This window comes from Megalobrama amblycephala, linkage group LG1 (assembly GCF_018812025.1).
Source record: "Megalobrama amblycephala isolate DHTTF-2021 linkage group LG1, ASM1881202v1, whole genome shotgun sequence".
NCBI classification, from domain to species: domain Eukaryota; kingdom Metazoa; phylum Chordata; class Actinopteri; order Cypriniformes; family Xenocyprididae; genus Megalobrama; species Megalobrama amblycephala.
The window spans coordinates 34745070-34751511 of NC_063044.1; positions in this window are offsets into that span (position 1 = coordinate 34745070).

Consider the following 6442-nt stretch of genomic DNA (forward strand, 5'->3'; position numbering starts at 1 on the left):
TCATCCTCCTCTGACAGTCCAATTACCTCAACCACCTTCTGTGCTCTCTCAGAGACCTGCAAAGTGAAATGAGGAATTCTTTACATTTATGGAAGTAAACATGATCTCTTCAAAAGACTTAAATTATGTGTTTGTTTTTGCAAAAACACAAAAATAACTTTATTCAACAAATTTTTTTTCCACTTGCCTGTCAGTCTTTTACACAGTTACCGCAGTGCTGTTTCAGTGTTTACATCCAAACGCCGGCTCGTTATTGGCTGGCTCCAGCCTCAGAATCACACATATCCTCATGCTAATCACGTGACCAGGAGTCGGCCAATACTGAGCCACCGTTTGCGATGAAAATAGCATAGCAGAATGACAGGGGAGACGTATTTGTTGAATAAAGTTGTTTTTTTGTTTGTGCACAAAAGTTTTCTTGTCACTACATATCATTAAGGTTGAATCACAGCAGTCATACTGAGTATTTTAAAGATTTTAAAGTTTTTACTACTTTTCTTTACATTGAATGTGCTCATTTCGTTTCTTTCAATACAGGAATACAGGATAAAAAAAATCTCTCCGATTTCATCCAAATTATCTTAATTTGTGATACATTGCGGAGCAAAGAGCACACTGACAATGCAGCGACAGACAAGACAGAACAGGTTACTTTTGATATGAAACAAAGTCTCTAATTTAAAATTTTGTCATTTTAAAAGCTATTTAAAAATAAATTCCATTTTGTGACTCTTTAATCTGTCTTGACAGATTGCTGTAGCACCTTTATTTAAAGGCAGAGTAGGTAAAAAAAATGTATAAAAAACTTTTTTTCAAAATTTGTTTAAACTTTATTTATATATCAATACATAATTAAAATGTAAGTACTCTGAAAAAGAAAGTATAAAAATCGAGTGTCTGTAGACCTCTCACGACTGTTTTAAAGACAGCTCATTATTTCCATTCACTCCACCCCCTCCCTTCTGGGCTCCTTCCAAAGCCACGCCCCCAAAACGCATGAACGCGCGACTCCGACCACTGAGCTGGAAGACGCATTATTTACCTGAGACGAGCGGAGAGGAAGGAGCACAGTGCATGTAGTGACATCATGTCAGAATCACATGTAATAAAAATAACTTTATAATTATGAAGATAAACAAACAAGATGTATTTTAGTACTCACTATCAAGCTAGCATATTGATATTGGTAAAGTTTAAAATATATATTTTTTGATTCGCTAACGAGCTAGTTATCTATAAGGCAAAGCTAAAAACAGGTTGCATGATACACGTTTTTCCATTACCATCATTTACACTGTGATGAAGATGAATTTCGTGTAAGATTCATAACATATACGTTGTTCTACAGATCAACAGAGTAACATACACTCAAATATCAACTCACAACTGCATTGCAGACACAAAATAATAACACACACATACAACAAAGTGTGTACGACACACACAGATACAAGATAAAGACATCAGTAAACATAGGTAGAGAATATAAAAACAAAACAAAGGCAGGTAAACAAAACGTGCAGGTAAACTTACAGGTGAACATGGTAAAATAGTTAGAGGGTAAAATTATGCACAATTCAACACTATAGCTATCATTATTTATCGTCTCTACTACGGCTCGCTAAGTAATGTTATGTTAGCTATATTACGCAGCTACGTGTGCTAATGACACATGCTTCATGAAAAAATAAACAAAAAAATATGTATGATCAAAATACAAAAAGAAAGATTTACCTGTCCAGCAGAAATAAAGCCATCAAGGAGTCACTTTTCAGCCCCTTGAGTTCCCTCAGTTCTCGCCATCGCTGGAAAGCCACGCCGATATTAACTCGCGTTTTATTTCTTTGTTTATCCAAAGACTTTTTGTTCATTGCCTTTTCTTGTACTGTTACTGTCTTCCTTTTTTGCCTGGTTTGCCTTCACTAACTGCATAGGCCGGTACTGTGAATTTAGCTTGCTGTTTCTCTGCCATTGTTTTGGTATTCCTAGGATCCATGCCTCTTGGATTCCCCAAATCAAACGTGCGCGCGCAAGTGGGCAGGTCATGTGTGGCAAAAGGGTGGTTGCCATGGTTGCGAGAGAGTGACAGCCACCTAAGCCAATCCTATGTTTCGTCCCGGATGGAAATAATGAGCTGTGTTTAATACAGATTAAACGGTCTAGAGTCACTCGATTTTTATACTCTTTTTATCAGAGTTCTTACATTTTAATTATGCATGTATATATATAGAAAGTTTAAACAAATTTGGAACAAAATTTCTTACCTACCCTGCCTTTAAGCAGCTTGTGAACTGATCATCTCTTCTGTTATTTTATTAAAGGATTAGTTCACCCAAAAATAAAAATTGTTACTGTTATTAAGTGCGTGCTGAACTGTATGTGGAGAACGGTACAGTTGAATTTTTTTATCCCAGAACCATTACACCCCTAGTAACTAATAGACTCTCTGATATCTCTCTCATAATACAATGAGCTTCAATGGAGAAATTCAATCCTTTGTTACTAGCTCTAAAGTGATGTTTTAGAATTAGTGACGGAGGCTTGTTCATAACTATAGAACACCATTTCGAGATTTGTATCCTTGGCGGAAGTAAGTAGTTCTGCACAAACTCCGTTGTTTCTTGTTTATTTGCACACTTGTGTCACCGAACTGTTGTATAAACTCAATATCACACTCGTAGCCATGCGATATGGCTGCAATTCAGCCGTAGACACAAGGCTGCAAGATATCTCACAGCTACGAGTGTGATATTGTGAGAGAATCAAAAAGGTTTATGATCAATGTTTATGTGAATAAATGATGAAAGAATTTTAATTTTTGGATGAACTATCCCTTTCAGGTATCTTAAAGGGTTAGTTCACCCAAAAATGAAAATTCTGTTCTTTTATTACTCACCCTCATGTCATTCTCCTCTATCTTTAATAACAATACAAGCTAATTTATAGTACATTATAAATATATACCTTAACTCTGGTGTGAGATTTAGAGTTCATTTTACTCCTCCCGTTTGGCCAGACATTAGATTTGAGGTGTGTAATTTTGACCTCGTCACCCATCTTCAAGTCTGCAAGGGCTTCATCCCGCCACAATGTCACATCAATTCATTTTGGGCCACATCACAGCTGAAAATCAAGGATGGGGACTTGTCCTTCCTTAACAGACATCATTCGCACCACTTGTAACTGCAAAGAGTGTGAGAGGGAGACAGAGAGAGATTTTGATTTTATTTATTTATTTATTTATTTATTTTATTTATTTATTTATTTATTAGGCCAGGCATAATCATCATGTTGCAGTACACCTTACATAAAAAAATGAATATGCTTTACTGCATTTATATTAGATAGATAGATAGATAGATAGAGTCAGATTAGATAGATACAGACAGACAGATAGTCAGATTTGATAGACAAATAGGTAGACAGTCAGATTAGACAGACACAGACAGACAGAGTCAGATTAGATAGACAGATAGATAGACAGACAGATCAGACAGACAGATAGAGGCAGAATAGATAGATAGATAGATAGATAGACAGACAGGCAGGTAGATAGAGTCAGATTAGATAGATAGATAGATAGATAGATAGATAGATAGATAGATAGATAGATAGATAGATAAACACAGCACAATCACATCCTATTCACATATGATTGGTAATTTACCAATAAGGTTAAAAAAATAAATTAATAAAAAAAAATCATTCTAAAGTATGACATTTTTACTCACTCGCTCAACATATCCACTGAGGGATATGTATCCACCCTTGGTGAACAAGTCACTGTCCTCGCCACTCATCAAATGTGACGATGGGCCAAGAGCCTCCAGTGCCCTTGCACGCACCTCCTCAGTCAGAGAGAGAGGAGCGCTTTTAAATTTCCCAGATGTGGGGACCAATAAAAATACACTCTTGCCCATACTTAAAGGACAGCGTGAAATTTTTTAGCACATATGTCACACCTTCCTCAAAGTCAGGTTCTGTGCCATTTTTGGGAGCTAGGTAAACTGTTGTTATCAGTGCACTAGTGGTTGTTGTCTTGGATGTGTCTATCTTAAACCTATATCAGTAAGATTTCAGTACAATAAACATTCAGATTTTAGTTTTTCTAAGAAAATGTTTGTTTGTTTATTTATCCATGTCTTTTTAGATAACTGGTATCAATCTCAGACAAAATAATTTGCCAGATCTATGGAAACCCTACTTAGAGATTGTTCCACATTATTAAGCAAGTCACAGTTCTCATGCAATATGGAGAGGAAGAAAGATCTTTCTGAAGATGAAACTCATGAAATGGTCCAATGTTGTGCAAAAGGCATGAAAACAACTAATATTGTGTGAAACTGAATGGAGATTATTGAATTATAAGATTTGTGAGTGATTAAGAGCACAGCAGATCTCGGTCAGATAAAGGCTTATTAATGAAAGTTTCTGTCAAAAAAATTAATTGTATTAAAAGGGCAGCTATAAAAAAGCCAGTGTTGAGCAGCAAACAGGTATTTGAAGCTGCTGGTATCTCTGGAGTCTCAAGAAGCTCTGCATGCAGGCTGGCAGTTGTGTGTAAAGATGCATTTTAGACACCGCTAACCAAACCTCACAAAGCATTTAGATCTGCGCATGCGCATTAGCTTGATCCAGCATAAAAATACAGGTTTCTTTGTCATGATTCGAGCGTTTGGAAAAAAAAAAATTATGAGACAGTTGTTGTCAGATTTCATTGGTGATTTCAAATATGAAATTTAATCGAAAGCTTGGCAAACAGCTTTGGAGCTGCATGATGCCCAGGATGCCCAAGAGGCGTTTCAAAGATGGCTGCCGAGTGAAATGACTTGTCTTAAAGGGTCTTTGCTACTGTTCACATAAAACATCCGAGCCAGTGGAAGACCCCGCGTGCAGCGGCAGCTCACAATTATCTTCACCCACTGACACCGTCGCCGATCTGCGTGCTTTACACATTGAAGAAGGTGAGATAGCAGCTGCAGCAAGTTATTATTCTTATAACGGGTTAAGCCCTATTCGGATGGTAATTGTTTCTCATGAAAATGTAAGGTGTTTTCAACATTCACAGGGACGAGCAGATTGATTTTATTAGACTTCAGATGCAAAAGCCTCTAAGTTTTTTATCAAGCTTGTATGTTTAGGTTCAGTAATTTCACTTTAATGGCAATTAATAGGTAATTTCATTGCCCTTAAAGTGAAATAACTGAACATAGGCAGCCAGCGCAGTTTCTCAAGAGGAGCTGCACGAGCTCTGATGACGACACAGCTGTTTCACGATTGGCCGGATTCACCGCATGACAACGATCACGTGTGTTTCGTGTTTATTGTCACGCCTTCAGCTCCACTAATGCTCAAAAATCTGTGTTTTTATAACAGTTAAAGCTCTTTTCATGTAGTCGCAATGTTACATTGTGTCATGTTTATCAAAATAAAACTGATTAAAAAAAGTAGACTCTCTCCCTTTTTGTATTTCTTTATACCTTTATCCTTTCATTATTTCTCCTTTAAAAAATGTCATCCAGAAAATTTAAGGAACGGCTGGAAGCAGCAAAAACCCTGGCAGATGAGTTGGAAAGCCCAAAAGTAAGGTTTTTTATACATTATTTCTCTAAGAAAATGGCTCTGCACATGTCTCCCTCAAATATATCATTTAGTTTTTACTTTTAGACAAAAAAGAAAACAAAACAAAAAGGACCTAAAGTCTCCAATGTTTCCTGGAGGAAGAGAGACCAGCATGGTAACATCCTACCACATCGTGTTAGGATTATGAAGAATCGATCTGGTCAGTAAAATATACAGTCATGCTGTTGTTCACAGCAAAGTGTTCAAAGTGTTTATGCTTCTGGTCAGAAGTAATGTTTTCTGTATAATTACATTTTGTGTTTGCAGTGAAACCCTCTGGCACTAAAGTTTCTGAAGTTGAGGAGGTGAATGAAATTCAACAAGAGGACCAAAAAATCAACAACAATTTAGTCAAGTGTCAAAAGTACGCAATGACCATTTCCGTAATGCCCATGAAGTGATAAAGCCATATAAAAAATTGCAGTAACACTTTATAATAAGGTTCATTAGTTAAACATTATTTAATGTATTAACTAACATGAACTAACCATGAGCAATACATTTATTACCGTATTTACTAATCTTTTGTTAATGTTAGTTAATGAAAATACGGTTGTTCATTGTTTGTTCATGTTAGTTCACAGTGCATTAAGTAATGTTAACAAGATTTTAATAATGTATTAGTAAATATTAAAATTAACATTGACAAAGATTAATAAATGCTGCAGTTCCTTATTAGTTCATGATAATGTAGTTAACTAACGGACCTTACTGCAAAGTGTTACCAAAATTGCAAATTTGCTTTATTAAATGCATCATTGCTTTTTTCCTCACTATTATTATTATCATCTTCATTATTATTAGTATTTTTTTTATTATT